The 21,880-nt window shown below is 43.0% G+C and overlaps 1 protein-coding gene across 1 annotated transcript in view; it reads right to left on the bottom strand.

The window, feature by feature from the left end:
- cfap20dc (CFAP20 domain containing) overlaps positions 1 to 21,880 on the bottom strand; it is a 557,307-nt gene that overhangs the window by 268,747 nt on the left and 266,680 nt on the right. The window lies entirely within an intron of this gene.

Here is a 21,880-nt window from a genome sequence, read left to right on the forward strand (position 1 = left end):
AAGAAAGCCATGCCCCATTTTATGGCACTAGCTGCCATAAACAAGGTAAATTTAAAGGTCCAGCCAGGATTAAAGGTCTTTAATAAGCCAGGGAGAGGGTAAGTGCATAAGGTAAGTAGATAGGATTTGAAGTTGGGGGTGATGGTGGTCATATTTTCAGATGGTTCTCAGCATAAGGTCCGAGGGAGAGAGGACCTGGCCGGGTGGTGGATGAAGGGAGGGAGTTTAGCAGCCTGGCACAGCAGTGGGGGTGGGGGGAGGTTGGAAGTTGGGCTTGGCTGCAGGTTGGCCGTGCGGAGGTGGGGGGGGTGGTGCGGGGCGGGCGGCCGTGTGGTTGGTGGTTAGAAGTTGGGCCTTGGGAGGACAAGCGGTGTATGGGTGTCATGGGAGTCAGGCATGTGGGTAGCACATATTCAGCCAGGTCTTGGGGTAGGGAGTCCCAGTGGGGGGGTGGGGAAGAGTCCAGTGGGGATGGGGAGTCCCATGGGGAGGGGGTAGTTGGGGGTGAGGGGAGATTGGCGAGTCCACAGGGGTGGAAAGTTCCCTTTGTGGGGTTTGGGAAAGAGTCCTGTGGGGCAGGGAGTCCTGTAGGGGGCCGGTGTTCATCTGCACAATAGTTACACAGAAGCTACAAGTGGTTTTAATCCTTCTTTTTCTGGGTAACTCGCGATGTTACACAATCGGAACCATCCAAAGTTTGCAATTCAAATCACATTTTTGGATGGTTCTCAGCAGAAGGCAACTACCCATCAGAAGTCTGCACTTCCTGGTCAATTCCTGTGCAATCATAACCTGGGAACTTCCCGACTGGTGGGGAGCTGTGGGGTGGAGACGGATGGGGGAATGCCCAGCGCATCTTTGAGGTACCAGCCAGATACATTGCCCCAGAGCTCGGAGGTTACATCCCATTAGGTCAGATGACCAAAAGCTTGGTCAAAGAGGTAGGTTTTAAGGAGTGTCTCAAAGAATGAAAACAAGCTGGAGAAGCAGAGCCATGCATGAAGGGAGATTATGGCCTAAGCAGCCAAAGGGAAGCCACCAATGGAGGAGTTAAAATCAGCGATTTTCAAGAGGACAGAATTAAATGAGTGCAAATGTCTCAGGGCTATGCTGTTGGTGGCGTCCAGACAGTTTTTTTGTGTGACGCAAGATAGTATTTTAAAAGATTACCTCCAAGTATTCACAAAAGAAGATAAGAATAACTGGCCTCGACAAGCAGAGGTAACCTAATCAGCATTAAAGATTCTGATACAAATGAAAAGGGAGTCTTGAGCAGACTAAAAGAGCTCAAAACTAATGAAGCCCTGGTACCTAATTATCTAATCTAGAATAGGAGATTTTATAGAAATTGATTATCTTGACGAGGGAAACAAAGGACACTATGGAATTACCAGTTGATTGGAAATACGTTAATATGGTGCTTATTTATAACGATTTAAAAGGTGGCACAGGAAACCTTAGACCCCTTAATTTTATTTTTTTTTTTATTCATTCGTGGGATGTGGGCAACACTAAGCCAGCATTTATTACCTATCCCTAATTGCCCTTGAGGAGGTGGTGGTGAGCTGCCTTCTTGAACTGCTGCAGTCTATGTGGCTTAGGTACACCCATAGTGCTGTTAGAAAGGGAGTTCCAGGATTTTGACCCAGCGACAGTGCAAGAATGGTGATATGGTTCCAAGTCAGGATGGCGTGTTGCTTCGCAGGGAACTTGCAGGTGGTGGTGTTCCCATGCATCTGCTGCCTTGTCCTTCTAGGTGACAGAGGTTGCGGGTTTAGAAGGTGCTGATGAAGGAGTCATGGTGAGTTGCTGCAGTGCATCTTGTAGATAGTATACACTGCTGCCGCTGTGCGTCAGTGGTGGAGGGAGTGGATGTTGAAGGTGGTGCACGGGGTGCCAATCAAATGGGCTGCTTTATCCTGCATAATGTTGAGCTTGAGTGTTGTTGGATCTTCATTCATCCAAGCAAGTGAGGAGTTTTCTATTGTGCTCCCGACTTGTGCCTTGTAGATGGTGGATAGGCTTTGGGGAGTCAGGAGGTGAGTTACTCACTGCAGAATTCCCCGCCTCTGACCTGCTCTTGTGGCCACAGCATTTAAATGGCTAGTCCAGTTCAGTTTCTGGTCAATGGCCGCCCACAGGATGTTAATAGTAGGGGATTCACTGATGGTAATGCCATTGAATGTCAAGTGGAAATGGTTGGATCCTCTCTTGTTGCAGATAGTCATTGCCTGGCACTTGTGTTACTTGCCACATATCAGCTCAAACCTGAATGTTGTCCAGGTCTTGCTGCATAAATGATAGTCACGAATGGTGATGAACATTGTGTAACCATAAGCAAACATCCCCACTTCTGACCTTGGGATGGTGGGAAGGTCACTGATGAAGCAGCTGGTGATGGTTTGACCTAGGACACTACCCTGAGGAACTCCTGCAGTGATGGCCTGGGATTGAGATGATTGACCTCCAACAACTACAACCATCTTCCCTGACTCCAACCAGTGGATTTTTTCCCCGATTCCCATTGACTCGGTTTTGCTAGGGGTCCTTGATTCTGGACTCCATCAAATGCTGCCTTAAGACCAAGGGCAGTCACTGTCACCTCACCTCTTGAGTTCAGCTCTTTTGTATATGGTTGAGCCATTGTTGTAATGAAGTCAGGAGCTTACTGGCCCTGGCCAGACCCAAACGGAGTGTCAGTGAGCAAGCTATTGCTGAGTAAGTGCCACTTGATAGCTCTATCGACAACCCCTTCCAGCACTTTGCTGATGATCGAAAGTAGGGACGGTAATTGACCAGGTTGGATTTGTCCTGCATTTTGTGGACTGGACATACTTGGGCAATTTTCCACATTGCCAGATAGAAACCAGTATTATGGTTGTACTGGAACAGCTTGGCTAGAGACATAGCTAGTTCTGGAGCACAAGTCTTCAGCACTATAACAGAATTTATCAGGGCCCATAACCTTTGCAGGGCCCTTATCCAGTGCCTTCAGCCATTTCTTGATCTCACGGAGTGAATCGAATTGGCTGAAGACTGGCACCTGTGATGCTGGGACCTCAGGAGAAGACCGAGATGGATCATCCACTCAGCACTTTTGGCTGAAGATTGCTGCAAATATTCCAGCCTTGTCTTTTGCACTGATGTGTTGGGTTCCTCCATCTTTGAGGATTGGGATACATGTGAAGCCTCCTCCTCCAGTTAGTTATTTAATCGTCCTCCATCATTCACGACTGGATGTAGCAGGACTGCAGAGCTTAGATATGATCCGTTGGTTGTGGGATTGCTTAGAGCTCTATCATTTGCTGCTTTCACTGTTTGGCATGCAAGTTGTCCTGTGTTGTAGCTTAACCGTGTTGACACCTAATTTTTAGGTATGCCTGGTACTGCTCCTGGCATGCCCTCCTGCACCCTTCATTGAGCCAGGGCTGATATTCGGCTTGATGGTAATGGCAGAGTGGTGTACGCTGGGCCATGAAGTTACAGATCGTGATTGTATACAATTCTGCTGCAACTGATGGCCCACAATGCCTCATGGGTGTCCAGTTTTGAGTCGCTAGATTTGTTCAAAATCTACCTCAAGTTGCACAGTGGTAGTGCCACACAACACGATGAAGGCAGGACTTCGTCTCCAGAAGGACTGTGCTGTGGTCACTCCTACCAATACTGTCATGAAGAGATACATCTATGACTGGTAGATTGGTGAGGACGAGGTCAAGTAGGGTTTTCCCTCTTGGTGCTTTCCTCACCACCTGCTGCAGATTCAGTCTAGCAGCTATGCCCTCTTGGACTCGGCTTGCTCAGTCAGTAGTGGTGCTACCGAGGGACTCTTGGTAATGGACATTGAAATTCCCCTACCCAGAATACATTCTGAGCCCTTGACTCTCTCAGTGCTTCTTCCAAATGGTGTTCAACACATGGAGGAGTGCTGACTCATCAGTTGACGTTGGGGCGGTACTTGGTAACAATACAAGGTTTCCTTGCCCATGTTTGACCTAATGCATGAGACTTCATTGGGTCAGGAATCAATGTTTAGCATTCCCAGGGCTACCCCCTACTGACTCTATGCCAGTGTGCCGCTAGCTCTCGTGGATCTGTCTTGTCGGTGGGACAGGACATAGCCAGGGATGGTGATGGTGGTGTTTGGGGAATTGTCTGTAAACTATGATGGTATGATCCTGTGTGTATGACTATGTCAGGCTGTTGCTTGAACTACTCTGTGGGACAGCTCTCCCAATTTTAGCACAAGCCCCCAGATGTTAGTAAGGATGATTTTGCAGGGTTGACAGTGTTTTGTTATGGGTTCATTTAATGTCTCAATGATGAGATCTTGAGACTTGTGTGTTTAAACAAGAACCATTTATTGTTAATCTTTAACTAAAATCTGTACATAGTTAATGTCATGTATGTTACTGCTGCCATGCAGGTAGGCTGCTTCTAGAGAGTTCTCTCAGTCTATTACCATGTGACTCTATATATCATACCAAGGGCAGTGCTATTCCCCACCTCACGTTAAACGAGGGACATTTCATTTTTTTAAAGCTTTTAAAACTGCGGCAACTGGTTCCTCTGGGCTGCAAAACCAATTTCAGGGCAATTCTTCTTTCTTAAATTTTGCAGGTTTCTTTTTTCTGTTCTGCCTGCCTTTTCATTTGCAGGTTTGTTTTTAACTTGCAGCTGTCTTCCAGCTTCTGCATTCTGCTGAGCCCCTGGGACCACCATCTATTCTAAATACAGCCTTGTCTTTGTATTGTTTGCTGACTTGTGAACTGATCAGGTTTCTTGACTCTGTGTCACTCATGGTCTTGCAATTTTTATATTTTTGCTCACTATCTTGTGAACTGACCAGAATTCTTCATACTGCGTCACTCAGGGTGTTATAAATTTTTGTGTTTTTACTCACTTGTCTTTGTGATCTGACCAGGTTTTCTTCTTTTTTACTCTGCATCACTCAGAGGTCTTGCAATGGACTTCCACTCACTCTGGTGGATTCTTCAGCTTCTAAGTCTGTAGCGAAGCTCCTTCAACTGTTCCTTCAAATTTTCTTCTTAGGCACACCTCTCTAGTCAGGCTTTTCATATCTTGGGATATTGTTCTGTGTTCAAATGCCACCATTTAAAATGCCACCTTTCAAATCACCGCTGATCATCATGTTGTGTACCACCACTGATCACCATGTTGTGTTATGGGTTTGTTTGATGTCTCAATGACGAGATCTTGAGACTGGTATGTTTAAACACAAAGCATTTATTATTAATCTTTAACTATGTACAGATCCCAGTTAATGTCTGCAGGCTGCTGCTGCCATGGAGGTAGGCTGCCTCTAGAGTGCTCTCTTAGTTTATACATCATACCATGGGCAGTGCTGCTCTCCAGCCTCACATTAACCCGTGCTCTGAAGAGCACCTTTACATTAAAATGGCATGCAGGCACATACAACATCATACAACAGATAAGACTAGGTTTTCCAAAAATTGTCATTTCTGGTGCCTAGGTCGATGCTGAATGATCCATCCAGTTTCATTCCTTTTCGTAGACTTTGTAGCGGTTTGGTATAACAGAGTGACCAAATAATAAAATAGCAGATTATCTGTACAAAAATAATCTATTAACTGTAGCAGATTCAGAAAGTACACATCTTGCCTAATAAATGTTCCTGATTTTTTTTTAAGAAATTGCATCCCAAATCAAATGTGGAATTCCCTACAACATGGTGAACATAGATTTCGAAAGTATTTTGGCAAATTTATACACAAAGGACTATTAAATAAATTAGAAGCTGTTAGGATTAATGGTAAATGGATGAGCAATTGTTATAAAGGTAGAAAACGGATATTTGTTAACAGAGCTATGTTGGGATGGAGCAGGAAATACTGAATAGAGTATCTGAGTATCTTGGTGTTTGATGTTGGGAGCACAATGGTTTCTAATTTACATCTATGACTTAAGATTCATAAATTCAATGTAAATTAGTCAAATTTTACACCAAGAGGACCAGTATGGCAGGGGACACACACACAATCCATCACACTCTAGAGCAATGGGAAACATCTAAAACGGTGTTCACAGAGTTCAGGGAAAATATATTCTGCAAAAAGGGAAGAACAAACTAAGCACGAGAAGTGGGATTCCATGGTTGAATAAAGACATATGAGAGCATTTTGAGAGTTAGGACAGAGGCATGCATTAACTACATGGGCAGCAGAGGAGTGCATGATACCAAGAAATTAAAAGTTAAAAAAAACAATGAGGAAGGCAAAGAGAAGCCACAAAATTAAATGATCAAAGAACATAAAACTAAATAGTAAAATATTTTACTGGTACATCATTAATGAAGAAGGAAGGCTGTGATGAAAGTAGGACCACTAAAGGATAGACAGGATAATACCACAGGCAAAAATAGAGCGATGACAGAAATATTAAATAATTATCTCGTTTTGGTATTTATGAGGGAGATAGAACAGGTAGACATACTATTGAATGATGAGATGAGTAATGAGATAAGTGTATTTATAACAAAAAAGAGAATGTATTGAATAAACTAAATAAACTTACAGGATAAAACCCCTGGTCCAGATGGATTGCATCCACATATTTTACAAGAATCTAGGGAAGAGAAAGCAGAGGCATTATTACTCATATTTAATAAGTCATTAGAATATGGTGTAGTGCCAGAGGACTGCAGGAAAACTAATGTAATTTCTCAGGGTAGTGTTCTAGTCCCACCCATCTTCAGCTGCTTCATCAGTCACCTTCCTTCCATCATAAGGTCAGAAGTGGGGATGTTCACTGATGATTACAAAATGTTCAGCACCATTCATGACTCCTCAGATGTTGAAGCAGTCCACATCCAAATGCAGCGAGACCTGGACAATATCCAGGCTTGGGCTGACAAATGGCGAGTAACATTCGCACCACACAAGCGCCAGGCAATGACCATCTCCAACAAGTGACAGTCTAACCATCACCCATTGACATTCAATGGCATTACCATCGCTGAATCCCCTGCTATCAACATCATGGGGGCTTACCATTGACTAGAAACTGAACTAGCCATATAAATGCTGTGGCTACAAGAACAGTTTAGAAACTAGGAACCCTGCAACGAGTAGCTCATCTCCTGACCCTTCTCCCAAAGCCTGTCCAGCATCTACAAGGTACAAGTCAGGAGTGTGAAGGCATACTCTCCACTTGCCTGGATGAGTGCAGCTACAACAACATTCAAGGAGCTTGACACCATCCAGGACAAAGCAGCCTGTTTAATTGGCACCCCTTCCACAAATATTCACACCCTCCACCACCAATGAACAGTGGCAGCAGTATGTGCCATCTACAAGATGCACTGCAGTAACTCACCAAGGCTCCTTTGGCAGCACTTTGCAAACCCACAACTGCTACCATCTAGGGGGACAAGGGCAACAGATATGTGGGAACACAACCAACTGGAAGTTGCCCTCCAAGCCACTCACTATCCTGACTTGGAAATATATTGCATTCCTTCACTGTTGCTGGGTCAAAATCCTGGAACTCCCTCCCTAACAGCATGGAGAGCGTATGTACACCACAGGGACTGCAGAGGTTCAAGAAAGGAGCTCACCGCCACCTTCTTAAGTGCAATTAGGGATGCTGGTCTAGCCAGCGATGCCCACATCCCATGAATGATTTTTTAAAAAATTTAAGCAGGGGAACAGACACGGAATAACAGACAAATCAGCTTAACATCAGTGGTAGGAAAAATAATGGAATCCTTACTAAACAAGAGAATAGATGAACATCTAGCAAGAAAAATATAATAATGACTAGTCAGCTTGGGGCAGAATTTTTGCCTCATCAGGCAGGCATGCGCCTGACCCGCTCAAGCGTGAAATGATGCTCGATGAGGCCATTAAAGTATTAACTTAAATTTTTGCTGCCAGTCCAACCTTACAATTGGCCATCAGGTGAAAAGGCCAAGTGGCCATTGCATTTTTTAGGAAACCTCATCCATGGATGGAATGAGGTTTCCAACAGCAAATAAAAATATAATAAAAAATTTTACATCTCATTCATAACACGTCCCTGTTCATGTGATACCAAATTGGGGGCATGGTCAATACTAAGGGGGATTGTTACAAATTTCAAGAGGGCATTAATAAACTTGCAGAATGGGTAAATACTTGGCAAATGAAGTTCAGCACAGATAAATGTGAGATGGTACATTTTACTAGGAAGAATATGGAGGTCACTTATTACTTGGAAGGTGCAAGTCCAGGCGGGGTAGAGGAACAGATGGATCTCAGAGTACAAATATGTTAATCACTAAAAGTTGTGCCGTAGGTTAACAAGGCCATAAAAAAAAGCAAACCTAGCCATAAGCTTTATTCTGGAGGAATAGAATGGAAAAGTAGAGAAGTTATGCTAAACCTGTATCTAACTTTGGTTAAACCACACTTAGAGTCCTGTGTGCAGTTCTGGTCGCCATATGATAAAAAGAATAAAGAGGCACTGGAGAAGGTACAGAGAAGGTTTACAAGGAAGATACCAGAAATGCATGGGTATACATAACAGGAAAGGATTGACAGGCTGATCTCTTCGTTCTTGGAAAATGAAGGCTCAGGGGTGACCTAGTAGAGGTCTTCAAAATTATGAACGTTGTTGATAGAATATCTACAGAGAAAATGTTTCCTCTCATGGGGAAGAGCATAACTAGAGGCCATCGATATAAGATAGTTATCAAAAAATCCAACAGGGAATACAGAAGAAATTTCTTTACCTAAGAATGGTGAGAATGTGGAACTTGTTGCTGCAGGGAGCAATTGAAGCGAATAGTATAGATGCATGTAAGGAGAAATTAGACATGCACATGAGGGAGAAGGGAATAGATGATTATGATGGCATATTTAGATGAGGAAAGATGAGAGGAGGCTCAGTTGGAGCATAAACACCGGCACGGATTGGTTGGACTGAATGGCCTGTTTCTGTTGCATGTATCCTCGATAATCCAATATAAATGTACCACACACTACATTAGAAAGAGCTCTGAGGTCATTCAAGGAGCTGATGTTAGACACATTTATAGAAATCAGGGCCGATTGCCAATGGAAAATTAAATTAAGATTTACTTTGAATATATTCTTTGCATGCTGCAGTCTGTTTTCTCAAGAGCACGATAGCCAAACCAATGATTCTTAGAGGTACAATTGGAGGCTGCCATTGAAAGGGTAAGCTATAAGGTTTTTTACTTTACTGAATGTAGAGCCAGGAGGAGCAGAATGCTTGAAACTGTGGGCTGTTGCCAGCCACCTCATTGTCCCCTTCCCACTGTCACAGGCTGAGCTGAAAAGCAGCCAGCATCCTAGCCATTTAAATATGATTTAATTTTATTTTTCATAAAGTATTTGTCTCCAAAGAATTTATATACATCAAAAAAGCAACTAAAATGTTTTGGAAACTTAACCCATGGAGAAAAACAGGGAGAAGGAAGAAAGACTTGCATTTTGCAATGTATTTTTTTTTACAACCACCAGACATCTCAAAGCTCTTTACAGCCAATCAAGTACTTTCTGAAGTATAGTCACCATTCTAATGTAGGTAATACAGCAGCCAATTTCTGCTCAGCAAACTCTCACAAACAGCACTGTGCTAATGACCAGAAAATCTGTTTTCTTTTATGTTGATTTAGGGATAAATATTGGCCAAGCTATTGTGGATATGTCCTCTACCATTCTTTGAAATTGTGCCATAAGACTTTATACATCCACCCAAGCAGTGCTAGCAAGTGACAATTACTCAGCAATAACCTACCATCGACACTCAGTTTGGGTTCCACCAGGACCACTCAGCTCCTGACCTCATGACAACCTTGTTCCAAACATGGATAAAAGAGCTAAACTCAAGAGGTGAGGTGAGAGTGACTGCCCTTGACATCAAGGCAGCATTTGACCAAATATGGCATCAAAAAGCCCTAGCAAAACTAGAGTCAATGGGAATAAGGAGGAAAACTCTCTACTGGTTGGAGTCATACCTAACACAAAAAAAAAATTGTTGTGGTTGTTGGGGGGGGTCAATCATCTCAGTCCCAGGACATCACTGCAGAAAGTGATGACCTAAGCCCAACCATATCAGCTGCTTCAGCTTCTCTCCATCATAAGGTCAGAAGTAGGGAGGTGCGCTAATGATTGCACAATGTTCAGCACCATTCACTCCTCCGATACCGAAGCACTCTGTGCCCATTCTCAGCAAGACCTGGACAATTTTCAGGCTTCGGCTGATAAATGGCAAGTAACATTCACATCATGCAAGTGCCAAGCAATGACCATCTCCAACAAGACAGAATCCAACCATCTCCCCTTGACATTCAATGGCATTACTATCAGTGAATCCCCCACAAACAACAACCTGGATGTTACCATTGACCAGAAACTGAACTGGACCAGCTATATAAAGACTATGGCTACAAGAGCAGAACAGAGGCTGGGAATTCTGCGGTAAGTAACTGACCTTCTGACTCCCCAAAGCCTGTCCACTATCTACAAAGCACAAGTCAGGAATGTGATGGAATACTTTCCACTTTCTGGATAAATGCAGCTTCGACAACATTCAAGGATCTTGACACCATCCAGGGCAAAGCAACCTGCTTGATTGGCACCTGATTCACTACCTTCAATATTCACTCTCTCCACCACCACTTACAGTGGCAGCAGTGTGTACCATCTACAAGATGAACTGCAGCAAATCATCAAGGCTCCTTCGACAGCACCTTCCAAACCCACAACCTCTACCACCTAGAAGGACAAGGGCAGCAGATGCATGGGAACACCACCATATGCAATTCCTCACCAAGTCGTACACCATCCTGACTTGGAACTATATCGCTGTTCCTTCATTGTCGGTGGGTCAAGATCCTGGAACCTCTTTCCTAACATCACTGCAGGTATACCTACACCACATGGATTGCAATGGTTCAAGGCAGCAGCTCACCACCATCTTCTGAAGGGCACCCACATCCCGTGAAAGAATTTTAAAAAAGAGTAGGCAGATAGGGACTCAGTTTAACGTCTCATCTGAAAGATGGCAACTCTGACAGTGCAATGCTCCCTCAGTAAAGCAGAGGGGTGTCATACTTGACTTCTGTGCTCAAGACTTGGAAAAACAGGGAGTAGCATTAATAATCAAGAGCATAACATATGTCACCTCCCAAAGGCTCATCAGTCAGATGTATATAAGAGCACAAAATTCAGCTAAAATAAAAACAAAATACTCTGGATGCTGGAAATCTGAACTAAAAACAGGAAGTGCTAGGAAAACTCAGCAAGTATGGCAGCATCTGTGGAAAGAGAAACAGAGTTAACATTTTGAATCAAATGTGACTCATAATTGGAACTAAAGGCAGGTAGAAATGTGATGGGTTTTATGCTGTTAAAAAAGTGGGACGGTCAGGTGGAACAAAAGAGATCAGGGATGTTAATAGGATCCAAGCTGATTGATGAAGCTGAAACTAAGACACAGAACTTTTCTTTATCAAGAAAGTTTATTGACTTGTTCAGTCTCACAACTCTCCTCCCATTGCACCGTGTCCCAGCTATCCCCTATTTATATGTGCTGAAAGACAACTGATACCCATCAACTGTTTCTCTTAACCTTAACAATGTAAATGACATTAACAAACCTGAACAATGTAATTAACAAGATATTAACAGATTCCCCTCTTTTCTTTAAGTCAAATTTTAAAAAACACAAGAACAATCTTTAAAAAAACGAATTGTAAAGAAACAAAATTATACATATAATTCATCTTCAATGCCTCACATTACAGTACAACCAACCACGAACAGGTTCCATATTCACCTTTCTGTAAAAAAACTTTTCTAAAATAAATGTTTAATAATTTCAAAGCAACCAAACAAAAAATATGTTTTCCATATTCTCATTATAACATAAAGCATCTCTCTTCCAGCACATCTAATAATTTCTTGGAGCAAGCACTTCTCTTTGTAAAACAGTCTGACAATGGTGACTTGAATCCACCCATTTCATTTTGGAAATCTGTCTTCGTTCCACCATTTTCTTTATATCAGCAAGGTCAATCCTCAAACTTTTTTCAGTGATACCCTTTGTCAAATGAACATTGTCCCAAAGAGAACGGTTATCCACATGGCATTGCTAAAAATGATTAACTTCATATCTTTGGGATCACCCAAGGCTGAAAACTTGAGAGCGCATTTTTCAGAATTAAATTTCTTTAGTGTTTTATTTGCTATATGAACCTCAACTGTATCATGTTTCATCATAGTACTCAGTTCCAAAACATCAGGTCTAGTTTGAGTGCCCAACCAGTTCAGCCATCTAATCAAACTTCTCAATTGGTCCATTTCTTCCACTTTTTGTGAGGATCTGGCCTGATTTATTGGGATGTGGTTGACATTTTCTAAGATTGTTGATTCAAAGCCACTCCTGACTTATTCTGCTTAATGTCTAACCCCGTATTTTTTTTATTCATTCATGGGACGTGGGCATTGCTGGCTTGGCCAGCATTTATTGCCTATCCCTAATTGCTCTTGTTCAGAGAGCATTTAAGAGTTAACCACATTGCTGTGGATCTGGAGTCACATGTAGGGCCAGACCAGGTAAGGACAGCAGATTCCTTCCCTAAAGGACATTAGTGAACCAGATGGGCTTTTACGACAATCAACAAAGGTTTCATGGTCATCAACAGACGTTTAATTCCAGATTTTTTTATTGAATTCAAATTGTGGCAGGATATGAACCCAGGTCCCCAGAGTCTCTGGAATACTAGTCCAGGGAGAATACCACTATGCCATCAACTCCCCTGCATGTTTAAAGGTGCCCCACCAACCCTACACCCTCCCACCCCCCCACCCCCAAACACCTCTCCAGAGCCTGACTTACAATCTTAAACTCTTCTTTATCTTTTGCCCATTGCTCAAATTTTGCAGAACCTCCCCACAGAAAATCATCAATATGAGCCATAAAGATGCCTGCTAGTTTTTCCTTGGATACCAACAGAACATTGCTGGGTCTACTTTTAGCTGAATACAACCTGTTTTCGGCAGAACAGACCTAATTGAGAAATACCACACCCTTGGTGCATCATTCAATCCACAATCACACTTTTTAATTTCCAGTTTCACTTCTGTATTGCCAACTTCTTCAGGTGGTTTTAAAAAAAATTCCCTTTGAAATTTCTCACCCTGCAAAAATGTAGTTTTTATATTAATTGATTTACATTCCTACAAATACCTTGCAAAACAATCTAAGGAAATCTTCAATCTCACTATTCCTGCAGTGGAGGAGTCCACCCTGACATCTTGATTACCAAGTCTCTTTTCGAAACTCTGAGCCACTAGTCTAGCTTTAGCCTTATACATGTCACCATAACGTATCTTTTCTATGCATATCTACCTGTCGGGTAAGGCTGGTTGTCCCCTGTCTAGTATTTCAGTGCATTCTTTCCAAGCTCTTTCCAGCACTTCTTGTTTGGCATCCTGTACAACTTATCTTCTAATTTATTAGCAGCCACTAAAACTTCTCGATCATATGGGTTTCTACATCTCATGGCATTCCTAGCCTGTTCTATGGTCCTTGTTCTTGTCAAACTATGGCTTCTTTTCACCCTCTTATCTCCTTCTGGACTACCACTACACGATCCCTCCCTCTTACAATCAGAATTCCTTTTGCAAGTCCATAATCTTTTCCTAGGGCCGTGATCACTTGCCAGTCCACTTTCAGAATTCACAATGCTTTTTTTGGCCTCCCACATCTTTACTTCATTTTACCAATGCAAAGATCTTGCCTGCTGTCCCTCATCTTGCACACTTAGCCAATGTTTGTATTTGCTGGTGGTTTTTTCTACTCTCCCTATAATGGTGGCATCCTTCCATTCATTGCCCTTCTGGCATATATGTCACTCTAGTGCCAACTTTTTTTTTATTCATTGGATCTGGGCATCGCCGGCTAGGCCAGCATTTATTGCCCATCTCTAATTGCCCTTGTTCAGGAGGGCATTTAAGAGTCAACCACTTTGCTGTGGATCTGGAGTCACATGTAGACCTGACCAGGTAAGCAGAGCAAATTTCCTTCCCTAAAGGACATTGGGAAGCAGATGGATTTTTTACAACAATCAGCAATGGCTTCATGGTCATCATTAGATGTTTACTGAATTCAAATTTCACCATCTGCCATGGTGGGGATTCAAATCCAGGTCCCCAGAGCATTAGCTTGAGTCTCTGGATTACCAGTCCAGTGATAATACAACTACGCCACCACCTGTAGTCCATTGGGATAAATAGCCTTATCCTGCACTTCAGTATCACTTTGTTTTTATTCAGTCAGCCTTTATCGGCCATAATTTGGTCTTTGTAATTGTCCAGCATATGTGCATGTAAAGTGCATGATGCCTTATCACTTTCTATTATTTCAGATTCTGTAAATGCATAATGGTGCCAATTAGCCTTGAGGAATGCACCCTAACAGTTTGATTAACATATTGCGGAATTACTGTTTTTCCATCACTGCCTATAACCTTGCCAGGCCTTTCCATTCTTTCTGCACATCTCTTTTGTAATATACTATGTGTTCTGGATTTAAATTTATATCTAATGGCCTGATGCAGTGCCGTAAGGCTCACCCAATTTTGTTGGAAACCTCAACTTTAATAATTGCCTTTCCCCAGGAAAACTTTTGAAAGCTTCAGACATCTGTTCCAAAAGCGTATTTCTTTCTGAGAATCTAACTCCAGTCAAGATCAGGAGCCTATCCATGTTCAATATTTTAGCATAATCCAACAATTTGAAAGCATGAAATGAATTAGAAATCTCCAAATAGAATCTCTACAATCTTGTATACAATGTGTTACATTCCATGATATATGCATCTATGTTAAAAATAATCTATGTCCCATTGTGGTCTCCTACATATAAACACCCTGATAGATTGGTCACCTAGATTCCAGAATTGAAGCCCTAGCTGTTCCAATACTCAGTGGCCAAGCTTCTTGACCTCGTCCCACTCGACAGTGGCCCTTCCTGACCTCGACGGTCAAACTTCCCGAGCTTCTCCCACTCGATACTCCTCTCCTCAAGCACTCAGTCCCAAGGGCTTGAGAGAGGGGTGTTGAGTGAGAGCAGGTCAGGAAGCTTGGCTGAGGAGCACAGACTTGTTACACTTGATGTAATGTGATACCAGGGACAGAGGAGCTGGGACATTGCGTCAGGAAACCATGAGGCAGAACGTGGGGATAAGACCACTAGCTTAATGCTGATGTGGGAACTTTACCTTGTTTACCTCGAGTTCCAGATCTGAGGAAAGTGCCCATCGCAGCCTCTAACACTAATGCCCAATAAACAGAACTCTCCTCACATGAGGAAAGCAAGACAGGAGGGAATGGAGAACCTGGCACATCTGACTCAGCCAACGATTGCTGTTGTTCTGCCAGTGTGTTGAAAATATTTGCTTGAGCTCTGGTCCCATCTAAAGCATGGACCCCAGTGTTTTGCACCTTGTGCACCCCCCTTTCCTGCGCCTACTCTCAAGCTCATTTCTGTCCCTCTTGCCCTCTAACCTATCCCTGACTTTTTCTTTTGTTGTACATGATCCTCTCCCCTTTTCAACAACATAAAACCTGTCATATTTCTATCTCTCTTCAATTCCAAAGAAGAGTCATAGTGGACTTGAAACTTTAACTGTTTGTCTCTCCATAGATGCTGCCAGACCTGCTGAGTTTTTCCAGCACTTTGTTTTTATAACACAAAATTCAGCTCCCTACTGTTGTTGTTGAAAAATGAATTTTTATGCACTTTGCTCATTTAAAGTTTGCAGTATATAACGATTAAAAAATGTTTTTGAAATGCTCTGGAGCAATAATTCGCTGGGGGCTGTCTTAATTGATTTCAAGTTAGACTTCCACCCCCATCTGGCAAGAAGTTCCACCCTAGAGTGCTGCCAGCCTATCAGAGTGGTCCCAGCAGTGCCAAGGTGAGTAGTGGCCACTACTGGGACAACAAGCAGTTCCAGGAGAAGAAGTGTCATGGACCTTGGGTGAGTCCTGGGATTTTAGATGGGTCTGCCTGACAGACCCCAGTGAGGTGGGGGGGGGGGGGCGTTGGAGGTGGTGGGAGGCAGGTGGTGGGGGATGGGGCGGGGGAAAACATGTCCTAAAGGTCAAAGGTGGGGGTTTAAAGGAGGAGGGGGTATGACCTTGGTGTTGGGGGGGGACAGGTGCCTCCAATGGGCATAGGGGCCTCTTCAGAGGGGGCACCCCCCATCCTGCCCACCAGCCACCCATGTGGTGAAAGCTGCCGGGCTGCCCGCCTTGCCTCTGCCTTCCCCGGCCTCAAGTATTATAGTGGCGGAGGCAGAATGAGACCCTTAAGTAGCTACTAATTGGCCAGTTAAGGGCCTCAACAGGCCCAATGGTGGGCAGCTGCCTGACGCTTTATCCACCCACCATAACATGGGAGAGAAGTAAGGGGTGGACAGGAAGATGGCGGGTAGGCCACCTGTTTTATTTTATGAGCTGACAGGAGGCTGTGAATACGTCAATAATAGTGTAGCCATATAATAAATGAAATGCTGCTGTTGCCTTCAGAGACATCAATTGGTTGTTTTCCCCAGTGCCTCTACAGTTTATGGTATGGTTTCAGTAGCAATTCAAGCAATGCTTCTAGAAAACTGTCTCTTTCCTAGCTGGCCTGCTAGAGGTTGTGCTTGAATTGCTGACTAGTCACTTAGTTCCACCTGTACAGACAGCTATGGTTGGCCTCTACAGATCATTTCCAGCCATTGAGAAAACTTCAGAAATCAGGAAATTCAAACTTCTGTAAGCAGTTGTTTCTGTGGAGACAATGACAGATTCCACTGCAGCAGGACCTAAAGCTAGTGAAGAACTGCTTCTGGATCAAGTATGCCAGTGACGGGCTGTAAAATTCACTCCTATAAAACCCTTAGAATAATTTGACATGCTACCTTCTCCAACCTTGAAACACTTGGAGTTCACCCAGCAAGCCCTCCATCAAAAACCGTGTTAGCTCTCAGAGCCTGTTCAGGATTGGGCAGCCCCAAACTTAGTGAAATTGGGTTAAGGCTTCTGCAGTCGCCACAGTCTGCTGTGTCACCTTGATGTCCTGTTCCCCAAGCTGCTTGTCTGTAACTCTATAATTGACATGATAGCCATTAAAACAGTATGGATGAATAAGTTTCCACTTTCATACCCCATATACATCAAGCCAAACTCCAGCCACAGGAATACCTGAGGTCATTCAGCATGTCCAAATTCAGGCAATATGATTGCTATTGTAGGAAAGAAATATAAATTGTGCTGAGTAATAGTTAGGAGTCATCCAGATCAACAATTGCAACTGTGGTAATTTTTTTCTATTAGAAATTATAAAGGGATAAGAAGCCTCTGGCATCTAATAACAATGAGGCACAATATTTGACTGACCAGCTGAATCAATGCCATCACATAAGAAACGGATAGGAAAAGTTTCCAAAACGGGATAATTTTCCAAAACCCACATTATTTTGAAGGGGACTTGTTTTTTATATTTCAGAGCTTGCAAAAGATAAATTAGTTTATGGAAGGAATTCTCCAAACTGTTTAAATAAGAATTCTTATGACCAGGCAGGCACAATCTTATTCCACAGAAACTACAATGTAATGGCCCGAGAGAGGACTCACTGGGGGAGGAATTGGTTCAACCCCAAAAATGATACATGAATAGACCACAACTGTTTACTGCAGTGCCAGCAACACGATAAATTCTTGTTGCCTGCATCTTTACACGGTGGCAACATGCAACCTGCACTACAGGTGTTATTCACTGGCTCCATATATCAGTTGGGACCTGATATCACTAGTGACTGGTGCTAGTCAAAGACAGCCTGCACCTCATATGGTGTTTGGTGGTGGTGGTGGTGGTGGTGCAATGAGTGAACATGTGATACAACATGCACCAACGTTTTCAGACATTATCTGAAAGGGGCCAGAAGGCCTCCAGTCAGACACTCAGGAGGCACTGGCGAGAAATCAAGACACAGGTCACTGTCAGCAGTGTTGCTTGAAGGGCTTAGATTTAGTTTAACAATCTCACATAACTTGCCAAGGTCAGTGCCCAGCATGATGCAGCATCTGATGGCCAATGTCACAGCTTCCATTGCAACACAAACAACTTCCATCAAAGATCTGAGTGCTGCAGTGAAGGCTCAAACTACTGCCATCCCAGTTTTGAATACCACTGTTCAAAGGAGCTTCCATGGCATCACAGCAGTCCATCAATATGTTCTCCAACAGATGAGAAGGATTGCTGAGGCGTTACCTCAGGAGAACGGCAACACCTTCATGGGTCAAAAACGCATTTTCCTCACTCAGGATAATAGCATTTGTGCTTCCACCCCTGTCATTCCACTATTGCCCCAGTTGCTGTCAGTCAGTCAGCCAGCCCTGACTGTAGAAGCCCAGGCAAAAATGGTGTAGTCTGAAGCCAGAATTTCTATGCCCAAAGCTGCCAATGGTTCCAAAGCCCAAAGGTCACCCTCCAAGGAGATCTGCAGTCCCTGCAATTAGAGGCCAAGAACCTTCCACCATCCATGGTGCAACTACTGGAGAAGGACCAGGCACACAGTTTTACTGGCCTTTCAAGTGAAGCAGCATTTCACTTGCACATCCCTCAATTTAGTCTACTGCATTTGCTGCTCCCAATGCGGTCTCCTCTACATTGGAGAGACCAAACGCAGACTGGGTGACTGCTTTGCAGTACACCTTCGGTCTGTCCACAAGCATGACCCAGACCTCCCTGTCGCTTGCCATTTCAACACTCCACCCTGCTCTCATGCCCATATGTCCGTCCTTGGCCTGCTGCAATATTCCAGTGAAGCTCAACGCAAACTGGAGGAACAGCACCTCATCTTCTGACTAGGTATTTTACAGCCTTCTGGACTTAATATTGAGTTCAACAACTGCAGATCATGAACTCTCTCCTCCATCCCCACCCCCTTTCCGATCCCCCCTTTTCCAATAATTAAAGATTTTTTAAATATATATATATTTTTCTTTTCCCACCTATTTCCATTATTTTTAAATGTATTATCTCAACCTTTTAGCCTATTTCGATCCCTTCCCCCCACCTCACCCCTAATAGGGCTATCTGTCACTTGCTCATCCTGCTTTCTACCCTTAATGTCAGCATTAGCACATTTCTCAGCTAATATCACCACTGTCAACACCCCGTTGTCCTTTTGTCTATGACATCTTTGGCAATCACTTCTTAGGCTCCACCTATCACTGGCCCTCTATCCAGCTCTACCTGTCCCACCCCCCTCAACCAGCTTATATTCCACCTTATTTCTATACTTCTTAGTTCTGATGAAGAGTTATACGGACTTGAAACGGTAACTGTATTCCTCTCCGCAGATGCTGCCAGATCTGCTGAGTTTCCAGCTATTTTTGTTTTTGTCACAGTTTTACTGGATTTTGCTGAATATTTTACTTGAAGGAGGAGCCAAACTATAGAATTTAAAAACAAACTTTGTGCGATTTCTTCAGATGTGTCTATAATTGGCAGTTTCTTGAATTGAACAGAAAGCTACACAATCTGCTTGGCTCCAATTACTGTTATCAACTTGCTTCTTTTAAAACTTTTGAATCAATTTTGGGCTTTCGTACAAGAAAGAGGCTTTCAGCAATCTTGTGAGTTAATCCAGTCCAAAATGTTCACTGTTAGCTAGCCAACATTTTCTTTTTCTGTTCTTATAAACAAAGTATGTCAATTAAATGTAATTATAGAGTAACCAACGATGTGGAAGTCAAAACTAAAAGGCAGTGGGAAAGGAAATAAATAAGTGAGGACATAGGAAGGAGAGCAATGGAGTAAGGAGTGTAAGAAAAAGAAAAAAGAAAAACAGATCAGGAGGTCGTAGCAAAATGAGCAAGACTGTCAAACAGATGCAGGAAATAATTTGTAGTTTATGCACACCACTGTACAAAGTACATTGAAAGAAACTAGCTCGCTGTTGGTGCCAAAATTGACAGCACTTTGCTTAAGTGGAGAGCAGCTCTCAGAAAGCAAAATTCAAAAAATTCATAAAGGAAATTGCTATTAAACTTCAGGATTCTCAGATATGCCAATTACACCAATACCTGCTGACTTTGGGATGTACAATGCCTACATTTTTAAGCATAAACATATGCCAGCATATTACTGGTGTGAATCTGGCAGTTTTTTGTCATGTGGTGCAGAGCCAGAGGGTTGAGTGCCACAGCTTGAGATGTGAGTGCCAGAGAGTTTTGGCAGAATTTTCTCACAAGTGAAACAAACGGTAGGAACATTCTAGCATAAGGACATTCAAGCAGAATAATATTTGCATGAATTAATTATACACTTATTTTGTCAGGAAAAACAGCTCAATTCCACTCTTATGCCTAAGGGACAAAGAAACCTTCTAGGAAATTCCATTTTCTCCTCAAGGCATTAAGCTGGATAGATAACAGCTGTGTGTGCCTTTCTATCACTACTGCAGTGCTGAGTGCCAGAAAAATTATTGGAATGGCAGGATGCAGAAGAATTTTTTCTTGTTAGTAACCACATGGCTATAATTCCTCAGGAGGTGACTGCTCCTGCTTCAGGCAGATATAAACTTGCAAGTCCTTCTTTCATGATTGGGGTAGGGAAGGAGATGGGAGGGGTGTGTAAATTTCCAGTCCTCTAAACCCAACTCTGGTCATTCCTTCCTGTGGTGTTGAATAAGACGCGGTAAGAACAGCATTTTTTTTAAGCATTTTGCTTTTTGAGGGTGGGGATTGGCAGTCCACCTTGAGGTTGGTACCCTTAACTTACTCAGCATACTGGCCCTCAGAAATATGTCAGGTCAGAACTGAGCCAGTGGAGCAGGAACTTCTAGAGTAGAAAGTTCCCATACCTAGCTTCACCAGCATGAACCACCACAACCAACACTTTCTCCCTAACCCTGTTATATGGCATTTACCTCGTAGAAGGTGGGCAAAGGATTCACTCCTACAAGGCAAGGCAAAAGCTCTTGGACACAGAGAGCCACACTGGAGTTCATCTGCAATTTTGCAGCAGGTACAGGATTTTAGAAGAATTACTGAGGAATTTTACTGGAGAACCACTGATGCCATTACCTTCTTGACAAGAGATTTGTTTTCTACAATAACTTTTCTATTGCACCCTCCAGTTTGAAGTGACACATTGACGACTGTAGACTTGGGTCTGAGAACAGCTGTTGCTCAATGACAATACATAGGAAAGAAGGTTACGATGGCACTTACAAATTCTGACCAACGTGGAGAACAGATATTCTGCCACTGTAAAATGGTTACTGGCTACAATTAATTCTACTCAAGTCCTAACACTTCCAATGCAGAGTAAAGAAATTGCACCAAGAGGATTTGTTGATTTGGACCAGTCAGAAGAGCACTGTCTGGGTTTGAAATGCAATCAGTTCTAAATTTCTATCTGGCTTTCTGTAGTCAGGTGACCTCTGCCACAAGGCAGTCTCTGCAAGCAGACATCTTGAGATCAGTTCAATAATGACCTACAATGAGAAAGCACTGCTGTCTTTAAACACGAACCATGGTGTCAGGAAGTGGAGATAAATCAGAGTTTTAAAAATTCTGAAATTGCTGCAGGGAGGAGATAGCTCAGAAAGGCACACGGAAATGTTCAAATCTGCTAAAAGCTGCTGAAAAAGGACAAGGAAAAGCAAACAAACTAAAGACTGCAAGTAAGATACCGAGTGAGTTAACATGGCTGCTGTAAACTTCCACCTCCCAGTTGCTATTGAAGTGAAAGGCAATATGAGACAGGATTGGCAGTTTTTCCACTTGCAATGGCAACACTGCGAGCAACAAATTTAACTAAATAGC

The sequence above is a fragment of the Carcharodon carcharias genome, chromosome 7 (assembly GCF_017639515.1).
Source record: "Carcharodon carcharias isolate sCarCar2 chromosome 7, sCarCar2.pri, whole genome shotgun sequence".
Lineage (NCBI taxonomy): Eukaryota > Metazoa > Chordata > Chondrichthyes > Lamniformes > Lamnidae > Carcharodon > Carcharodon carcharias.